Genomic DNA, 20351 nt, shown 5'->3' on the forward strand with positions numbered 1-20351 from the left:
CTCTTCACACCATCTCAAAGTTCAACTATGAAAGCCTCACCATAATAATAAAATTTGAATGCCTCTGTGTGTGTTGGTCAACAACATACAGTTACGACCACTTACTCATATCACGTGCACAATATGAAGGAGCAGGTTCCACAGCTTCGCCGCTTCACTTCAAATTTTGTCCCCACCAAAGTCACAGAATTTTTATCTCGAAGCTGCCCATGTTGCCAAAACGCCTGTCCAACTTCACACCACAACATATAACAGTCATCACGCTCATTCAGCAGCCATTGACACTCATCTCCCAGAGAAATGTCACGAGAGCTCGAGGGTTACCTGCCAAAGGCTAGCAACCAACCCGTTTCACCCACCAACCCAGATGATAAGACACGCAAAAGCAAAGATAACTTAGTTCAACCACAATCGATCTCAATGATACATGAACAAAATAACACTGGCGTCAGCTTGCCACGGCTCACTAATCTTGATAAAAGTACTCTTGTTGAGAAAATATTAGGCCATAAACTGGAAGTTTGTGTTGTTTGGTTCAGATTTTGGGTTTTGTGGATATAGTTCTAGGGTTCATAAAGTTATTCTATTTGAGTAGGCCAAGTGAAGGCAATTTGGCTATATATTGAAGCAAATTGTTGAAGGTTGACCACTAATCTGGGCCTAAGAATTTTGCATTGTAGGTTAGTGATATATTTTTCCAATGATATGGCTATAGGTGATGAAACTTTGTCATCATGTTTGAATTTTGTACATGCTAATTATCATATGCAACACTGTATCTTTGTAAAGGAGGAGATAGACATATCCAAGGAGTTTGTTGTCAATGAACCTCTGGTCTGGGGCATACATTGCATGAAGAGGTGATGGAGTTTCCATAAACACCCAAATGTTACAGCTCTTCAGTTGGACAAGATGAGTAGATAGAGGACACAATTTGTGGAAATAATTTACACTGACTTTAGTTATAGTGAGAAGACATAGAAGACAGCATGTCTTTTAATTTCATACACCGTTCAAATTCAATCCATTAGTGATTATAATATTAAGGAAGAACTAATATTTTTGAAGACTGATGATGTAATAATTAATAAGGTAGTAGCATATGTTTATAGGATTAACTGTAGAATAGGGTGTATTACTAAAGATAGCCAGATAAGAAAACTTTTTCTGCTGAAGCTTGAACTATTGAGAAAGTGCAATTGTGTGTTAATAATAAGTCAGGAGCATTTACCTCTCAGGGTGTTGATTCTACTTCTGTGCCTTGGCAGTGTTACAGTGGGAGAAATACTTATAAATTCACACTATATAGTAAGCTTGCAAAATCGGTTTCTGTTGACAAAGTAAATGATTGAAAATGTATTAAAAACGAATCTGAAGCAAAGAATACCATATTTTCCAGCAATCCGTTTTATGTTGCTGTATAAAGCAGATGGTAATGTTCAAGCTGATGTGAAATATGTATATTTTATGGTAAAGCATATTGTTCATTTAACGTTTTGTAAGAGGAAAGGGAAGATAGCATTTTGAATAAAGTATTTTATTGTGACAGCAGATGACTGCATTGGATTTGTTTTATCAAAACTGGGACCATATCTGTTATTATCCTGATGACCTGTGCCTGGTTTGTTTGGTTCCTGACAGTGAGACATGGATTGATGAATTAGCACTAACATTTTACGGCAATATTTGCACTCTGTATATATGAAGTTGTGCCTCTCCTCTGACCAGTGTGTGTGTGTGTGTGTGTGTGTGTGTGTGTGTGTGTGTGTGTGTGTTTGTTTGTTTTGCACGTGTTCTACAGTTTCCAGGTTTTCTGAAAATCCATTTTTAATAGAGTTCCTCAGTTGTATTGATGTATGTTCAGAATTTTGAGTACATTTTATGGGAAGTATTTTCCACAATTGGCTTAGTTTCAATGAACAATGGCTTTTTTATTTTATGGTATTCATTTTCCAACTTTTTGAGTCTCTCCAGCTTATTCTCTTAATCCACAGCAGACACCACTTTAAAAAAGTTTTGTGCAATAAAGTTTCCCTGTTTTCTGATCTTTTACTTTCTGAAAACAGTTTTCTTTCATTACTATTCTTCACTTCCTTGAGGAGGCTGAGTACTTCTTACTTCATTGGCATCTCACATTTTCCTGACTGAACTTTATTTATATCCACTTTTGGAGAACTGATTATTAGTTGTAAAATAGTATACTTTCATTTAACTTCAATACCTCATCCTTACAATTTACACACACTTTGATTTTACCACCAAAATTTAAGTTTTTGCTTGGCGATGCATGATATACTTTTACAGTGACCCCCATCAATAAGAAGTTAGTGCCACAACAATAACAGGCTTTTGTGTTGTTAGCAGAAGTTAGACTTACCGTTAGCAGAGGATGAAAGACACTAGGTTAAGAAATAAAAACAATAACAGGAATAACTTGGTGTGACATGTTACAATGGCAGTCTAAATTATACTTTGGAAATGTTTTTCTCCTACCAGCATTTGTATACCACACTGAACCAGTAGAAAAGTTCATCAGTTCTGTCAGGTAATGCGGCACCTCATTAATTGCATATCGACTATGCACTATGTGACTTAGCCTCTCTAACTAGTCACAATCACTATCATTATCTATCAGGGGTAGGATTCTGGATCATTACAATTCCATTCCATTACAGTATCACCTGCCATTTTCTGTTAGAACAGTCGGATTTTGAACTTACATAATTGGCATTATTTGTGTTTATAAAAGTAACCATTATGAACTGCACAATTATTCAGTGTGAACCTGTGTTTGTCAACAATTAAAGTACAAGTAGCTATAGACTGTGAACAGTACTGCCCACATTTTATATCTGCATTTATGTGGCCTCAATACCTGTACAATTTTGCCAGAGTGTTGTGTGAGTGACTTCAAGCGTGTTCTTTCCCCCAGCTCCATAGAAATTCATTAATTGTGGGAAATGTGTTGTTGGTCACAGTAGATGGGATACATGGTCATTATGTGCACCTGTCAATAGTAATCGTTCTTGTGTGTGCTTGTATATAGCCACCCATATTTCAGCTGGTCTGCAAAGAAGCCGGAAGCCCTTGCGTAGAACCCCATGCTGCAGTATGTCATTCAAAATCTATGTTATACTTTATAACAACATATTACTTGTAATTCTTCAAGCTTTCCCAGTGAGATGTTGTCATGTTGATTAATCGGGTTTCTGCTAGTTACTTGCGGCTATTCTGGATGATACTTCAACTGCATGACTTGCAGTCTTCTTCAGGTGCTGTCCGATACTGATTTCAGTGTGGAACAAGTCCAGTATTTATGGCTATGTTGTGGTAGGAGTTCCCTCTGTGGTCCTTGTTGCGTCTGGTGCTGTGTCCATTGTGTACGCCAACCAACAGCAACAACTGTAGCGTTTTCTTCTAGCCGCTGCTGTTCTGAATGCTGTGCCCGTACTTTGTGGCTATTATCCATTGTCAATATAGCTGAATTAAGTTCTGAATGGCATCGAAGCTGTGTTAGACATTTTATCTGCTGATTGTCGTCATTTGAGTCCTTCTGTGAATTGAGACGTTCTGTTACCATGGTGTGCCATGTTAGGCATTCCGTCTGAAGTTCTTTTCCCCCAGGAGCGGCTACAGAGTCATTTTCAGGCCGATTCTGTTCAAATTGTTGCTCAAGACTTGGAAGAATGCCCTCAGATATTGTTTCTGTTGTATGAGGTACCATTTCACGTAGTCCTTGTTATATGTACTGGACTGTTGTTGTTGTTGTTGTTGTTGTTGTTGTTGTGGTCTTCAGTCCTGAGACAGGTTTGATGCAGCTCTCCATGCTATCCTATCCTGTGCAAGCTTCTTCATCTCCTAGTACTTACTGCAACTCACATCCTTCTGAATCTCCTTAGTGTATTCATCTCTTGGTCTCCCTCTACGATTTTTACCCTCCACGCTGCCCTCCAATGATGTGATCCCTTGATGCCACTGAACATGTCCTACCAACCGATCCTTTCTTCTAGTCAAGTTGTGCCACAAATTCCTCTCTCCCCAATTCTGTTCAGTACCTCCTCATTAGTGACATAATCTACCCACCTAATTTTCAGCATTCTTCTGTAGCACCACATTACGAAAGCTTCTATTCTCTTCTTGTCTAAACTAGTTATCGTCCATGTTTCACTTCCATACAGGGCTACACTCCATGCAAAGACTTTCAGAAACAGCTTCCTGGCAGTTAAATCTATACTCAATGTTAAAAAATTTCTCTTCTTCAGAAAAGCATTCCTTTCCACTGCCAGTCTACATTTTACATCCTCTCTACTTTGACCATCATCAGTTATTTTGCTCCCCAAATAGCAGTACTCATATACTACTTCCAGTGTCTCATTTCCTAATCTAATTCCCTCAGCATCAACTGATTTAATTCGACTGCATTGCATTATCCTTGTTTTACTCTTGTTGATGTTCATCTTATATCCTCCTTTCAAGACACTGTCAATTTCGTTCAACTGTTCTTCCAAGTCCTTTGCTGTCTCTGACAAAATTACAATGTCATCGGCAAACCTCTAAGATTTTATTACTTCTCCGTGGATTTTAATTCCTACTCTAAATTTTTCTTTTGTTTCCTTTACTGTTTGCTCAATATACAGATTGAATAACATAGGGGATAGGCTACAAACCCTGTCTCAATCCTTTCTCAATCACTGCTCCCCTTTCATGCCCCTCGACTCTTATAACTACCATCTGGTTTCTGTACAAATTGTAAATAGCCTTTCACTCCCTGTATTTGGCCCCTGTCACCTTCAGAATTTGAAAGAGAGTATTCCAGTCAACATTGTCAAAAGCTTTCTCCAAGTATACAAATGCTAGAAACGTAGCTTTGCCTTTCCTTAATCTTTCTTCTAAGATAAGTCATAAGGTCAGTATTGCCTCACGTATTCCAATATTTCTACGGAATCCAAACTGATCTTCCCCGAGGTCAGCTTCTACCAGTTTTTCCATTCGTCTGTAAAGAACTCATGTTAGTATTTTGCAGCTGTGACTTATTAAACTGATAGTTCGGTAATTTTGACATCTGTCAAAACCTGCTTTCTTTGGGATTGGAATTATTATATTCTTCTTGAAGTCTGAGGGTATTTCGCCTGTTTCCATCTGAGCTCTTGATATTCATACAAATGATTCTCTTTTCTCCAAAGGTCTCTTTAATTTTCCTGTAGGGAGTATCTATCTTACCCCTAGTGAGACAAGCCTCTACATCCTTACATTTGTCCTCTAGCCATCCCTGCTTAGCCATTTTGGACTTCCTGTCGATCTCATTTTTGAGACTTTTGTATTCCTTTTTGTCTGCTTCATTTACTGCATTTTTGTATTTTCTCCTTTCATCAATTAAGTTCAATATTTCTTCTGTTACCCAAGGATTTCTACTAGCCCTCGTCTTTTTACCTACTTGATCCTCTGCTGCCTTCACTATTTCATTCCTCAAAGCTACCTATTCTTCTTCTACTGTACTTCTTCCCCCCATTCCTGTCAATTGTTCCCTTATGCTCTCCCTGAAACTCTGTACAACCTCTGGTTCTTCCAGTTTATCCAGGTCCCATCTCCTTAAATTCCCACCTTTTTGCAGTTTCTTCAGTTTTAATCTACAGTTCATAACCAGTAGATTGTGGTCAGAGTCCACATCTGCTCTTTGCACCTGATATCAAAGTTCCTGGTCGTCTGGCAGATCTATGCCATTCCACACTCACATGGTACATGGTAAACACCCGGTTTCTGTAGACTCAGGTCATTCTTCACACTCGTTATCACTCCCCTAGGGGGGTCGCCACTCTTGGGCGATTTTGTGCTTGGCTACCATGGGGCCCCAGCCTTTGCAGCACTTTTCCCTTCCGTGCTGCTTGTCTATCCTCTTGTTATTCTTTTCCCCCTCCCTTGGGGAACACGTCTGGGATATTATTGGGAATGTTCTGCATTCTGTTGCTGACCTGCAAAAAGTCTCAATTTTCGTTTTGGCTCCTTTTTCCTTTCTTTGTTTCCCTTCTTCTCTCGTTCCTCCGCTTCGGCGTTTAAGGATCCTCTTTTTTTTTCTTCTTCCTCCCTGTGCACTCCTGAAGGCCAGCCCACACATCTGATGTGTAAAAGGTGACCGGGTAACGCGTAATTCCCAGCCCCGGGTCGTCAGGTAGAGTTCGCACATACTCGCTGGTACAGGCCAGGCCCAGGGAGGGGTGATTGCCTGAGCTGTAACCTTCCCAGATTGCCCATTGATCCCTCCATCAGGTGTTCGGGAGGTGTGAACAATCACCTAAGGTGGGTGCACCCCTTGTTTAGGGGGCCCCCAGTTGAATGGAGTGAGCCATCAGGGATGCTGGCAATCATGGGGCATTTCCTCGTAATGAGTCATTCATCCTCCCCATCGATGTCGACGAAACAAAAACATAATGAGACTACTGATTTGAAGACCCTTCCTGCTGCACCGCAGTTCCTTGTGGTATCATGTACTGAAGACAATCAGTCCTTCACCACGATCAGTCCATTTATTATTCAGAAAGTTGTTGATACCATTGCTGGCCCTGTGAAATCCTGATCTCATTTACGGAATGGCACTCTGCTGTTGGAGATGGCTTCTGATGCTCAAGCACAACTACTACTTGCGGCCTCACTTCTCCGCAGCTACCCTGTTTGTGTTGAAGCACATAGAACTTTGAATTCTTCCTGTGGTGTAATTTACACCAGGCTGCTTGACGGTCTAACTGAGGCTGAAATCCAATCTTACCTCTCTGATCAGGGTGTCATTGCTTCATCGTGTCATTAAAAAGGTCAGTTCCTCCTTGGTGCCCACTCACACTCTTTTCCTCACCTTTGATAGGGTGGTGCTGCCGTCCAAGATTAAAGCAGGCTACAAAATCATCACAGTTTGGCCGTACATTCTGAATCCAATGTGCTGTTACCAGTGTCATCGGTTCAGTCACACTAGAACGTCTTGTCAACACCCGGCCAAATGCGTAACCGGTGGCAGGGATGCACACGAGGGCAAATGTCCACCTCCTTCTCCCCGCTGTATCAACTGTAATGGCGGCCACGCTGCGTCCTCCTGGGATTGTCCTGTGTATCTATATGAGTGGGCTGTTCAAGAGATTTGGGTAAAGGAAAAAGTGCCTTTAACAGTAGCTCACAAGTTACTGGCTAATTGGAAACCCTGTGTTCTCCCATCTGGCACTTATAGTTCACTTCTTGTTACCCCTCATTCCATGAAGGACATGGCTACACAGACATGCAACCTCAAATTTGGCTCTGTTGGGAAGTCACACATTGTCACGGTAGCATCACCATCCTCCATCCTGCTGTGCAACAAACTATCAAACTCTCGCCTCAAGGGGCAAAGCTACCCACTACACAACCAGCAGGCAGGAAAGGCCAGAAGGAGTACTCCCAAGAAGACTCCATCCCTCCAGCCAAACAACACCCAAGTGTTCCTCTAATCAGCAGAGCTCGAAGAAGTCCACTGAAGACAAACAGTCTTCCCCTTCACCAACTCGAAGATCCTGCTCGACGGTGTCGCCACATGGTCGCTTAGCCCAGCCGGCCTCTGTCTCGCCGTTGTGCACCACCAACCATTTTTCGGCATTGGATTCCACTGACTGACCGCACCAGCACACCAATGCTTGTGTGGACCCCATGGAGCAGGATCCTCCTGCTTCTGTGCCCTGTAGTAGCAACTCTCCACCAGCTGTCCCTCAGTGGACACTGAGTTGACACCCCTATATCTCTTCCTCTTCGTAATTGTCCTCCAATGTAACATTCGCAGGCTTTGGTCCCACAAAGAGGATTTATGGCTGCTTCTAGCATCACAGCATCCCCTTGTACTTTGCCTTCAGGAAATGAAATTGCACCCTCAAGACCACTTAGAGCTTCTACATTACTTACCGATTCGTTTTGACCTTCCCCCTGAGGTCAGCATCCCATCCCATTGGGGCGTCATGGTGCTCATACGGGATGACCTTCATAGTCAACCCATCTGCCTGACTACCTGTCTTCAAGCTGTTGCCATTCGCCTCTTCCTTCGCCACCTGACTTTTTCCCTCTGTATCAATTATGTACCTCTGTCCTTCAGTATCACCAGGGCCGACTTCCTTCAGCTTATTGGGTAGTTACCTCCACTGTTTTAGCTACTTGGTGACTTTAATGTGCATCATCCCCTTTGGGGTTCTGCTAGGACCTGCCAGAGAGGTGCCCTCTTGGCTGACATCAACTTCTTCTGCCTTAACACTGGTGCACCCACTTTCCTTTCTGACTCCTTGCACACCTATTCCCATTTGGACCTATCCCGGTGCACTGCCCAGCTTGTCTATCATCTTGAGTGGTCCATTCTTTCTGACACCTACTCGAGCGACCACTTCCTGTGTGCTCTCCGTCTGCTGACTCCTACCCCATCTACATGCAAGCTCAAATGTCAGCCTACTAAGGCTGAGTAGCAACTTTACTCCTCCCTGGAAACCTTTGCAGAACAAGACCTCCTCAGTTGTGATGACCAGGTGGACTATCTGACAAATATTATCCTTACTGCTGCAGAATGTTCCATTCGTTGCACTTCCTCTTTACCATGTCGTGTCCCAGTCCCTTGGTGGACTGAGGCGTGCTGTGATGCAATTCGCACACAGAGATTTACTCTCCACATTCTTAACCGCCACCCTACACTGTAAAACTGCATTGATTATAAACAGATGCGTGCAAAGTGTTGTTGGGTTCTTTGGGATAGCAAAAGAGCTAGTTGGATTTCGTTCACTAGTTCTTTTAACAGTTCCACACTTTCCTCTGCAGTGTGGGCCAACCTCTGATGGCTCTCTAGAACCAAGATCCAACCTCTGATGGCTCTCTAGGACCAAGATCCATTCCCCCGTTTCCAGCCTGACAGTAGGTGCCAGCGTCTTCGTTGATCCTGTTGCTATCTCCATCACCTTGGGCCACCATTTTGCGGAAGTTTCAAGCTCTTCCCACTATCATCCTGCCTTAATCCATAGGAAACGATTGAAGGAGGCTCTTCTCCAAATCGCGATTGTTACAATGCCACCTTCACTATTAGGGGGCTAGGTCATGCTCTCAGTTCATCACGGTCCTCTGCCCCAGGGCCAGACGCTATCCGCATTCAAATGTTGCAGCACCTCTCTCTTGAGGGCAAGCACTTCCTGCTTAACACATACAACCACATCTGGGCTGAGGGCACATTTCCTGGATGCTGATGTCAAATCACTGCGCACCCATACCTAAGCCCGGTAAGGACAAAAACCTTCCTTCCAGCTACTGCACCATCTCTCTTACCAGCTGCATCTGCAAGGTGGTGGAATGTATGATTCATGCACGGCTGGTGTGGTGATTCAAATCTCACCATTTACCCAGGAATGCACAGGGTGGATTTCGAGCACGGAGTTCTGCACTTGACCATCTTGTTACTTTGTCCACGCATGTCATGAATGGTTTTCTGCAGAAATCCCAGACTGTGGCCATGTTTTTCGATTTGGAGAAGGCCTACGACACCTGCTGGAGAGCTGGTATCCTTCGTACTCATTACACTTGGGGCTTCCTTGGATGCCTGGCCTGTTTTCTTAGGGCATTTTATCAAGACCGAGTTTTCAAGGTGCATATGGTTTCTGCTTTGTCGGACACCTTTATTCAGGAAAATGGTGTGCCTCAGTGTTCCGTCCTGAGCGTCATCCTCTTTGCTATCGCCACTAACCCCCATCATGGCCTGTCTCCCGCTGGGCATCTCCTGCTCCCTTTTTGTCGATGATTTTGCCATCTATTGCAGTTCTCCACAGACCCATCTCACTGAACGGTGTTTTCAGCGCTGTCTTGATCGTCTTCTCTCCTGAAGCATCACCAATGGCTTTTGCTTTTCCAATGATAAAACCGTCTGTATGAATTTCTGGCAGCGCAAATGGTTTCTCCCATCATCTCTACATCTTGGGCCTGTTGCCCTTCCATTTGTTGGCACTACGAAATATCTGAGTCTCATGCTTGATAGGAAACTCTCTTGGTCCTCCCATGTCTCTTACGTAGCAGCCCACTGTACACAGTCCCTCAATGTCCTACGTGTCCTCAGTGGTACTTCTTGGGGTGCCCTTGTTGTGCCCTTGTCCATTCAAAACTTGACTATGGGTGCTTATTTATGCATCTTCATGCCCATTCCTTTCACGCCATCTCAACACTATCCATCATCATGACATCCATTTGGCCATGGGTGCCTTTTACACCAGCCCAGTTGAGAGTCTGTATGCTAAAGCTGCTTAACCCTTTCGTGGTTGATGGGTCATATATGTCGCACTAAGTTTGAGCACCAGTTCGAGTGTCGGGATATATGTTACCCAGCTCTGCACGGTGCTGCCATCTAGGGACGACTGTACTGAACCTAAGAAAAAAATCGGGACTGCACTGCAAAGGCAATAGAGAAGGGGTGACTACTTTTGTTGACTGGCGTGTATATATGGCCACTGCAATGCCACTTATTTGTGTCATTCTTCAGTTTTCATCATTTCTCACTTTCCAGCGATGTCTGAAGTAAGTAATTCATCTTATTATTAACTTAATAATCATTTTTTAGTACAAATACAGTGTGGAATGTACTTCTTAGCGACTGTACTATCTTATAATCGAAATAAAATTAGTGGGACACATGTGTCCCAGCAGACATTATTTGTAAAGATTAGCAAGACAATTGATTAATGGGTATTCATCCAGGAAAAAGAGGGGATCAATGCCCACTTTCTTCCCAGCAAAGAGAGGAATCTCTAGTGTGCCAGATGACGTCCAGCTCGTGAACGTAGGCAAACATGTACCAAAGGACAGTGGCACTAGGAAGCGATGCAGATTCTGCAGCACAAACTGTAAAGAGAAGAGAACAAAAGTTGTTTGCACTGCTTGTGGTGTACCACTCTGTGCCACACCATGTTTTTCCAAGTTTCATGGCATGTAAAGTTTTGTAAGTATTGATCATGTATCATGAAAACTGAAATGTAATGAATATTTTTTACACTAGCTCTACACAAATAAAAAGATTACGTGCATGTATAATTTGTAGTTATTTTATTCTCTGCAAAATCCTGTTTATGGCTAAAAAAATAAAATTACAAAATCAGTCAGTCAGCAGAAAAGGTATCTTGCACTGGTTCATGGGACATGTGTGTCCCACTTCCTGTTGTGAAAAAATTGAGAACTTAAAAAATATTTTGGTGGTGAAAATATAATAATGGGACTGAAAAAGAAACTGTTATCACCTTAATATTTTAAAAATCTGTAAAAAATGAATTTTATCCATGAAAGGGTTAACTAACATGCCCAGTTGAGAGTCTGTATGCTGAAGCTACTTAACTACCACTGTCCTACCGCTGTGACTTCCTCATCAGCAGGTATGCATGCCGTTTGTCTGCCATGCGTGGCCGCCCTTCCTATGCCTCCTTCTTTGATTATTCCTTAGATCATCAGTATGGGTCTCGTCCCTCTTCCCTGTTACCTCCTGGCGACCACTTTTGTCACTTGCTACAGTGGCTTAACTTCACGCTACCTGCAACTTTCACCATGGGTGTGAACCCCTCACCACCTTGGTTTCATGAAGCGGCCCATATTAACCTTGACCTTTATTCACTTCCTAAGGACACTACTCCAGCCTCGGTCTATCGCCTCCAGTTTCACGACCTTTGCATGGAACTTAGCAATAGTACCTCTGTATACACTGATGGCTCTCGGACTGACCATGGGGTCGGGTGTGCATTCGCCATTGGCACCCATGTCTTTCAATATCGGCTTCCGGCCCTCTCCCTAGTATTTACAGCCGAGCTTTTTGCCTTGTATCAGGCTGCGGAGTACATCCGGCGACACAGTCTTCCTAATTGTGTCCTCTACTCAGACTCACTCAGCGCCCTCCAAAGTCTCTGTGTGCTGCCCACTGCTCGTCCCTTAGTGCAGCGGGTCCAGGAAAATTGTCACTTGCTCACTCTTGATGGAGCTGATGCCATGTTTCTGTGGGTCCCTGGTCATGTTGGTCTGCCAGGAAATGAGGCTGCTGACACTGCTGCCAAGGCTGCAGTCCTCTTACCTCAGCCCTCTGTTCCCTCCGATGATCTCTGCACAGCCATCTGTCAGGAGGTGGTGTCCCTTTGGTGCTGCCAGTGGTCCTCCGTTCACGGGAATGAGTTTCGGCTTATTAAGTCTCTCCCGGCACCTTGGACGACCTCGTCTTGGCCCTCCTGCCGGGAGAAGATTATTTTAACATGGTAGCATGTTGGGCACTGCCTTTTTAGCTATCGTCATTTGCTCAATGACGCTCCCCACCACTTTATACGCATTGCACCCAAATTTTAACTGTCTGCCACTGCCTGCTGGAATGCCCTTTATTACTAATTTACATTCCGTCTTGGGTTTGCCATCTGATTTACCAGCTGTTTTAGCAAATGACACGCGGGCTGTCACCCGTGTTTTTCTTTTTATATGCCAAAGCAATATGGTGGAGGCCATTTAATTTCTAGTTTTGGATCTCCATTTTTGTATGATGTCTTTTTTAGTCCTTTTTCCACGTGCCTTGTTTAGATGTCTCTTATTCTTTGCATTGGGACTGACATATAGTTGTTTCCCTTGTCTCTGTGTTTGTGTTCTATAGTTTCCACTTGGGTGCGTATAACCTCAGTTGCTTTTTGCGCCCTAAAACAAAACAAACAAATAGACAACTCCCTAGCAGAGCCTTTATCTTGAAGGGTGGATGGAACACACTTTTAACATTATGTTTGAGGAGAATTCTGCTGATTTTGACAGATATCAGCTCAACATATGGCAAATGTGCAAGCTTTTGTCTTTCTTCTTTTATCTCCTCAGGAACCTGTGGTGGCTAAACAGGGCGCAGCGCCTTTTGAACATCTCGAGAAGAGCATCCATTTTTGTAGAACACAGATTGTAGACGTTCTATCTCTGCCAAATTATATGGATATGACAGAGCTCGTGCCCTGTGAATCAGTGTTCTGAATACACCATTTTTCTGTGCTGGGTGGTGGCAACTGCTGGCTTGCAGGTACAAGTCGGTGTGAGTGGGTTTGCTGTACACAGCGTGACTGAAGGTACCATCTCCCTTCCTCTTAACTAGTACATCTAGGAAAGCGAGTAGTCTATCTTTCTCCAGTTCCGTGGTGAATTTAATTTTAGGGTGGTGTGAGTTTAGGTGGTCCAAGAAAACATTAAGCTTTTCCCTACCATTTGGCCATACGACAAAGGTGTCATCCACGTGCCTGAACAAGCATCTTGGTTAATCTGGGGCCAATGTAAATGCATCCTTTTCAAATCTTTCCATAAAGAGGTTGGCCACCACCGGTGAGAGCGGACTGCCTATTGCCACCCCTTCTGTTTGCTCGTAGAATTGACCCTCATGTAGGAAGTACTTTGAAGTCAGTATGTGTCTAAATAAGTGCGAGAGAGCACCGTCGAACTTTTCTCTCGAATCAGTGTAAGTGCATCACTCAGTGGTACGTGGGTGAACAGGGAAACCATGTCAAAACTGACCATAATGTCAGAGTACTAGATCTGTAGCTGCCTGGGGCATTGTAGGAAATCCTTTGAGTTGCAAATGTGATGGGCACACTCCCTCACATATGGTGAGAGTACCTTCTTAAGGTGTTGAGCAGTGAGGTAGGTGGCTGCACCAGTATTTCTGACTATTGGACGGAGGAACTGCTTCCTTGTGCACCTTGGGTAGGCCATAAAATCCATGTGGCACTGGTGCCTTAGCCCTTAGTTGCTTAATGGTCTTTTCTGAACGGTCAGTTTCCTTTATAAGAGCCCTGGTCTTCTTATTCACCTTGTCTATGGGGTCCTTTTCTACTGGTCTGTATGCTGGGTCATCTAGACGGAACGCCTAACACGGCACACCTTAGTAACAAAATGTCTCAATTCACAGAAGGACACGAATGACGACAATCAGCAGATAAAACGTCTAGCACAACTTGGACGCCATTCAGAACTTAATTCAGCTATATTGACAATGAATAATAACCACAAAGTACGGGCACAGCATTCGGAACAGCCACGGCTAGAAGAAAACGCTACAGCTGTTGCTGTTGGTCGGTGTACACAATGGACAGAGCAGCAGACGCAACAAGGACCACAGAGGGAACGCCTACCACAACATAGCCATAAATACTGGACTTGTTCCACACTGGAATCAGTATCGGACAGCACCTGAAGAAGACTGCAAGTCATGCAGTTGAAGCATCGTGCAGAATAGATGCGAATAATGGGCAGAAACCCAATTAATCAACATGACAGCATATTACTTCCTATTATTCAATTAAGACAGAAATTGGTTGGATACCATCTGCTTTATCTTTGTATTTTACTATCGAACCCAGCAATGGTTTGCAATTGCTAAATACCCCTGACATTGAGCCTTGTTTGTTGTTGTAGCAAACGAAACCTTGATCGGGAATTGAAGTCGCGTTAAACGAATGTGTAAATCGGTTCAGACCATTGATGTACAGTGTACGAGAGACACCTAGCTGCTGGATCAGTGAGGATATAGTAACTTCACTGGCAGTATTTTGCTTAGTTTTAAGCTGAAAATGGATATGTTACAAAGTTTTCGATTATTCAGATTCCATAGTTGTATTCTAATCATAAGATGATAAGCCACAAGCAGAACTTTCCTGCTTGCTATTACAACCAACTTCATGGAAGAAAACTGAACAGCAGATATTTTTGTACAATTTTTGTTTAAAATTATATACAAACAGGGAGAATATATATAAGACAAACAATTTTTCAATTGGTTTAAATACCCTGCTATTGTACTTGAAAACTGACTATGAGAAAGAAAGCTAAACTGCACATTTTCACAGCACAGAATAGCTTTACCTTTCTCACAGTAGGTTTTAACAGAAATCTCATTCATTGTGGTTTAAAAAAATATATGTTGGTATCAAAGTTTACTCTGGTTAAAAATCTGAAGTAAATTAGTCAGGAACTTTTTGAAATTTTTTGTAACAATGTGTTGTCTTTATATAGTAGTAGAGACATATTTGGTTATCAGTCTTCTGATACGTCTGATGCAGCCACCAAACTTTTGTATTTTGTGCCACCCGCTTCATCTCAGAGTAGCACTTGTATACAGTGTCCTGAAATGTTTGTTCTAGGTATTTCAGTCTCTATCTTCCCGTCTAATTTTTGCCCTCTGTCACTTTCTGTAGCATCACAGAATTCAGTCACTGGTGTCTAGACCCATGTCCTGCCATCACTTGCCTTCTTCAAGTTTGTGTATTCTACATATTTCTTTTCCTACTGATTCTGTGGGGAGTCACTTTATTCCTATTTGACAAAGATTTCCACAGTGACGGAAAACAAAACGTAACACCGAGGAGGAATTGTGTGACATAAACAAACATTGGTCAGCATGTTTGTACATCTGAAAGATGACTTCTATTCAGATTTTGTGCCAATTGCTTAAAAGTAGCACTAGTAGTGCCACTGTGAGGATGCAATCAGGTTTGCTTTAGATACATGCTGTCATAGTCATTAGCATTAGTTACCTTTGAGATTGGATGTGGTGAGTTATGTTAGTTAAGAATGCCTTTAAAGTGACAAAGACTCTATTATCAGTGCCTCACTGAGTTTTGAATGAGGTCATGTAACAGGGCTACAAGAAGACAGATGTTCCTTATGTGATACTGCGGAAAGACTTTGTACGAATGTAGACACTGTACACGATTGCTGGCAGTTGCGGTCACGAGAATGTACAGTCGTAGGAAGACGGGCCTCTGTGGTACTACCGAGAGGGAAGACATCGTATTCGTCTTATGGCTCTGGCCCATCGTACTGCATTTACAACAAGAACTTGAGCAGCAGTTGGCACCACAGTGATACAACGACCGGTTACAAGTCAGTTATTTAAAGGACAGCTCCAAACCAGATGGCCTGTAGCATGCATTTCACTGACCCCAAAGCATCTCCATTTGCAACTTCAGTGGTGATGAGCAAGAGCTCATTGGAGGGTGGCACGAGTTCTGTTGTGTTTTTTGAGGAATGCCGGTTCTGCCTCGGTGCCAGTGATAGTCACGTATCGGTCGGAAGGAAACCTGTGGAGGACCTGCCACCAGTCAGTCTGCGTGCTAGGCTCAGTGCACCTGAACCTGGAGTTACGGTCTGGGGTGCGTTTAATATGACAGCAGGAGCACTCTCACAGTTATCCTATGCACCCTGACTGCAAATTTGTACAGCAGTCTGGTGATTCAACCTGTTGTACTGCCTTTCACGAACAGGATTCCAGGGGGTGTTTTCCAACAGGGTAACACCCAATTATGACTGTTGTAACCCGACGTGCTCTACAGTGTGTCAACATGTTCTCTCTGTCAGCTCCATCACCAGATCTGTCTCCAATTGAGTACATACGGGACATCAGACGACAACTCCAGCGTCACACACAAACGGCATTATCCGTTCCTGTATTGACTGACCAAGTGCAACAGGTATGGAATTCCATCCCACAAAATGACATCCGGCATCTATACAACAGAATGCATGCACGTTGTTATGCCTGCATTCAAAATTCTGGCAGTTACACCAATTATAAATGTACCAGCATTTCACATTTGCAACGGTGTACCTTGCACTTACATTTACTTGTGGTCTTGCAATGTCAATCAGTTAAATATGTTACAAAAATAAATGTATTCCCAAAATTTCATTGTTCGCATTAATTATTTTTTGATGTTGCAATTTTTTTCCTTCAGTGCCTTTCTGATTATGAAAATGTTATTAATAAGGTTGAAGTATCACTAATTATTATGAAAAGATTAATTTTGTGGGATTTGCTTAAGACTTCTATTGAATCGATAATAAAAGTGATTAGTGAGCAAACTTAGTACATTTACTACAAATTTTTCTGACTGTGACTGCATTATTGAGGATACTGATCTCATGTTAATTAGAAAGAACTAATAAACTTGTGTCTCTGATAATCAAATTCACAACGTAAAAGGACTTGATAGAAACATTTAACTGGTGATTTGAAAACAAATAATTGAGGACATTGCATGCAAGTCCTGCTCAGAGATGAAGAAGGTGGCCCAGAAGAGGAATTCGTGGGAGGATGCTTCATACCAGTAAGAAGACTGATCACCAAAGAGAGAAAAAGATGAATGGTGTATAATTTTGGTTGAACATGTAATTTCGATCATATTTGGTAGGGTATATGACCACAATTAGGTATGAAAGCAATCTATGATTGTGACCTCTGCTACTGATCCATCCATATGACGCTAAAATTTTGATGAATTATTATTGTAAATTTTGATGGGGAGCTTACAACATCCTGTAAATCTTCCTCACATTCAGAGGCAGTAGCAATGGCCTCATTGAATCTATCCATTGATATCCTTACACCTTGAATTTTAATCATACTCCTGAATCATTCTTTTATTTTCTTCATTACTTCTTAAATGTACGTAATGAATAGTGGAAGCTAGAAAGAATGCATCCTGCTCTTGCATCCTTTTTAATCCGAGCAGCTCTCCCATGGCTTTGGATATTTATTTCTCTGCTTGGTTACTGTCCATATTAATATTGTTGTCTTTCTCTATAAGAGGTACCCTTTCTTGTTGTGTATCTGTTGAGAGGCCAGACAAATGTGTGGTTCCTGAAGAGGGGCAGCAGCCTTTTCAGTAGTTGCAGGGGCAACAGTCTGGATGACTGACTGACCTGGCCTTGTAACATTAACCAAAATGGCTTTGCTGTGCCGGTACTGTGAACTGCTGAAAGCAAGCGGAAGCTGTGGCCGTGATTTTTCCCGAGGGCATGGAGCTTTACTGTGTGGTTAAATGATGATGGCATCCTCTTGGGTAAAATATACCGGAGGTATAATAGTCCCCCATTAGGATCTCCGTGCGGGGACTACTCAGGAGGACATTGTTATCGGGAGAAACAAAATTGGCATTCTACAGAACGGAGTGTGGAATGTCAGATCCATTAATTGATCCCTTAATTAGAGAGATAGATTAGAAAATTTAAAAAGGGAAATGGATAGGTTAAAGTTATATATAAAGGGAATTAGTGAAGTTCGGTGGCAGGAGGAACAAGACTTCTGGTCAGGTGAATACAGGGTTATAACTACAAAATCAAATTGGGGTGTGGTTTCACCACCAGACACCACACTTGCTAGGTGGTAGCCTTTAAATCGGCCGCGGTCTGTTAGTATACGTCGGACCCGCGTGTCGCCACTATCAGCGATTGCAGACCGAGCGCCGCCACACGGCAGGTCTAGAGAGACTTCCTAGCACTAGCCCCAGTTGTACAGCCGACTTTGCTAGCGATGGTTCACTGACAAATTACGCTCTCATTTGCCGAGATGATAGTTAGCATAGCCTTCAGCTACGTCATTTGTTACGACCTAGCAAGGCGCCATTATCATTTGCTACTTATCTTGTGATGCATGTACCGTCAGACCGATGTTCACCAATTATGGATTAAAGTTAAGTATTCCAGAAGCTATGTACTTTTTTTTACTAGACTCAACTCCTTTAACTGTTCCAGACCTCACGCCAGCCTGCGTGAGCTTAAACGCGTGCCTTTCGGCTTCCTCCTAGTGGCTTGGCTGTCTTGCCAAGTCACAACAAGGGGTAATGCAGGAATAGGTTTAATAATGGATAAAAAAATAGGAGCATGGGTAAGCTATTACGAAAAACATTATTGTAGCCAAGATTGACACAAAACCTACACCTACCACAGTAGTAAAAGTTTATTAGCCAACTAGCTCCACAGATGATGAAGAAAGTGAAGAAATGTATGATGAGATAAAAGAAATTATTCAGACAGTGAAGGGAGACTGTTGTGTCAGTGCCACGACATTTAAGAGTGCCGCCACGTCAGTACGCGCAAACGGCGATAGAGGCGCTCCGCAACTCGGCTGAGCGCGGGAGCGCCACCTAGCTACGAACGGCGCCGGCCGCATGTCACGGCACGGCAGTCAAATGACCGATACGGAATTGGTGGCATGTAACCAGCTATTGTTTCTACGTTTGTATATCCACACAATTTATTAGTGATTAAAGGTTATAACATTTTTGGCAATGAGGTCGGATATTTTTGTTCCTGCGTTGTGGATTTGTGTGTTCGTCTCGGGGCAGACATGGAACAGCTTATGCAAGCGCTCATTGAACAGCAAACACAGCTGACAGCTGCTATTCAGGCGTTGTCGACGTCGCTTACTCATCATCTGTCTTCCTCTTCTCCGCCTCCGTTCCCTCCTTACGACGAGGCCGCTGAAGACTGGGAGGATTATGAGAAGCGTCTGCGGCAACACTTCTTGGCTTTCGGTGTTGTCGATGCTCCTATGTGTAAGTCGTTATTTCTATCGTGGATTTCCCCACGGATCTATCAGCTGCTATCTCAGTTAGCCCCGCTGCGGGAACCTGACTCTCTGTCCTTCCAAGAAATGTGTGACTTATTGTCTAACTATTACCGAAAAAACACCCACATCATTGCCGCCTGCGTGGGGTTCTACCGGTGTCGTAAACAGCCCCATCAATCTTACCGGGCTTGGGCGGCGGAACTACACGGTCTGAGTAGGAAATGTCAGTTTGTCACGGACACTCATCATGAGTCTTATGCTGATTCAATAGTTAGGGATGCTATTCTATGGCTTGCTGTTGATAAAGATGTTCGGCAACGTGCCTTACAACTGCCAAACCCGTCGTTGTCGGAAGTTCTAAGCATCGCTCAATCTTTTGAAGTGTCTCACGCTGCTGGTGCACAAATAGACGCGTGGTGTGATGTAGGCGCTATACAGGCCACTTTCGACCCGGACAATTTGCCTGTTTCCCAGGGGACCGACGATATGGCGGCGGTTCACTCGCATCAACAATGTCGCGTTGCGCCGCCACGCTCGCAGCGAAAATAGCAACCACAGAAGCAGGTTCGTTCCGCACTTCCTTCTTGTCCATGTTGTTTCGTACAGCATGACAGGGCCGCGTGTCCAAAACGTTGAGCCACGTGTAATTCATGTAGGAAAAAATGCCACATTGCTTCTGTGTGTCAGTCCCCTAAAGTTCTTGTCGACGAGGACAAGGCATCGGACATGGATGTTAACTGTGTGCTTTCTCAATCAAATAAGTTGTTTGTTACTGTTCGTGTTCTGGATAAAGACATTCGCATGCAAGTGGACACTGGCTCTGCAGTAACTCTCATTAATTCTCGCACGTATTTGGAGTTGGGCTCCCCTCCCTTGTCTCCAGTTACGCGAAATCTGAGAACTTATAATAAACAGAAAATTCCTATCGTTGCCTAGTTTGATGCTTCCACTGCCTACAAGTCTGTTGTTCGGCCCCTCACGTTGCGGGCACTGA

This window comes from Schistocerca americana, chromosome 8 (assembly GCF_021461395.2).
Source record: "Schistocerca americana isolate TAMUIC-IGC-003095 chromosome 8, iqSchAmer2.1, whole genome shotgun sequence".
In the NCBI taxonomy this organism is placed as follows: domain Eukaryota; kingdom Metazoa; phylum Arthropoda; class Insecta; order Orthoptera; family Acrididae; genus Schistocerca; species Schistocerca americana.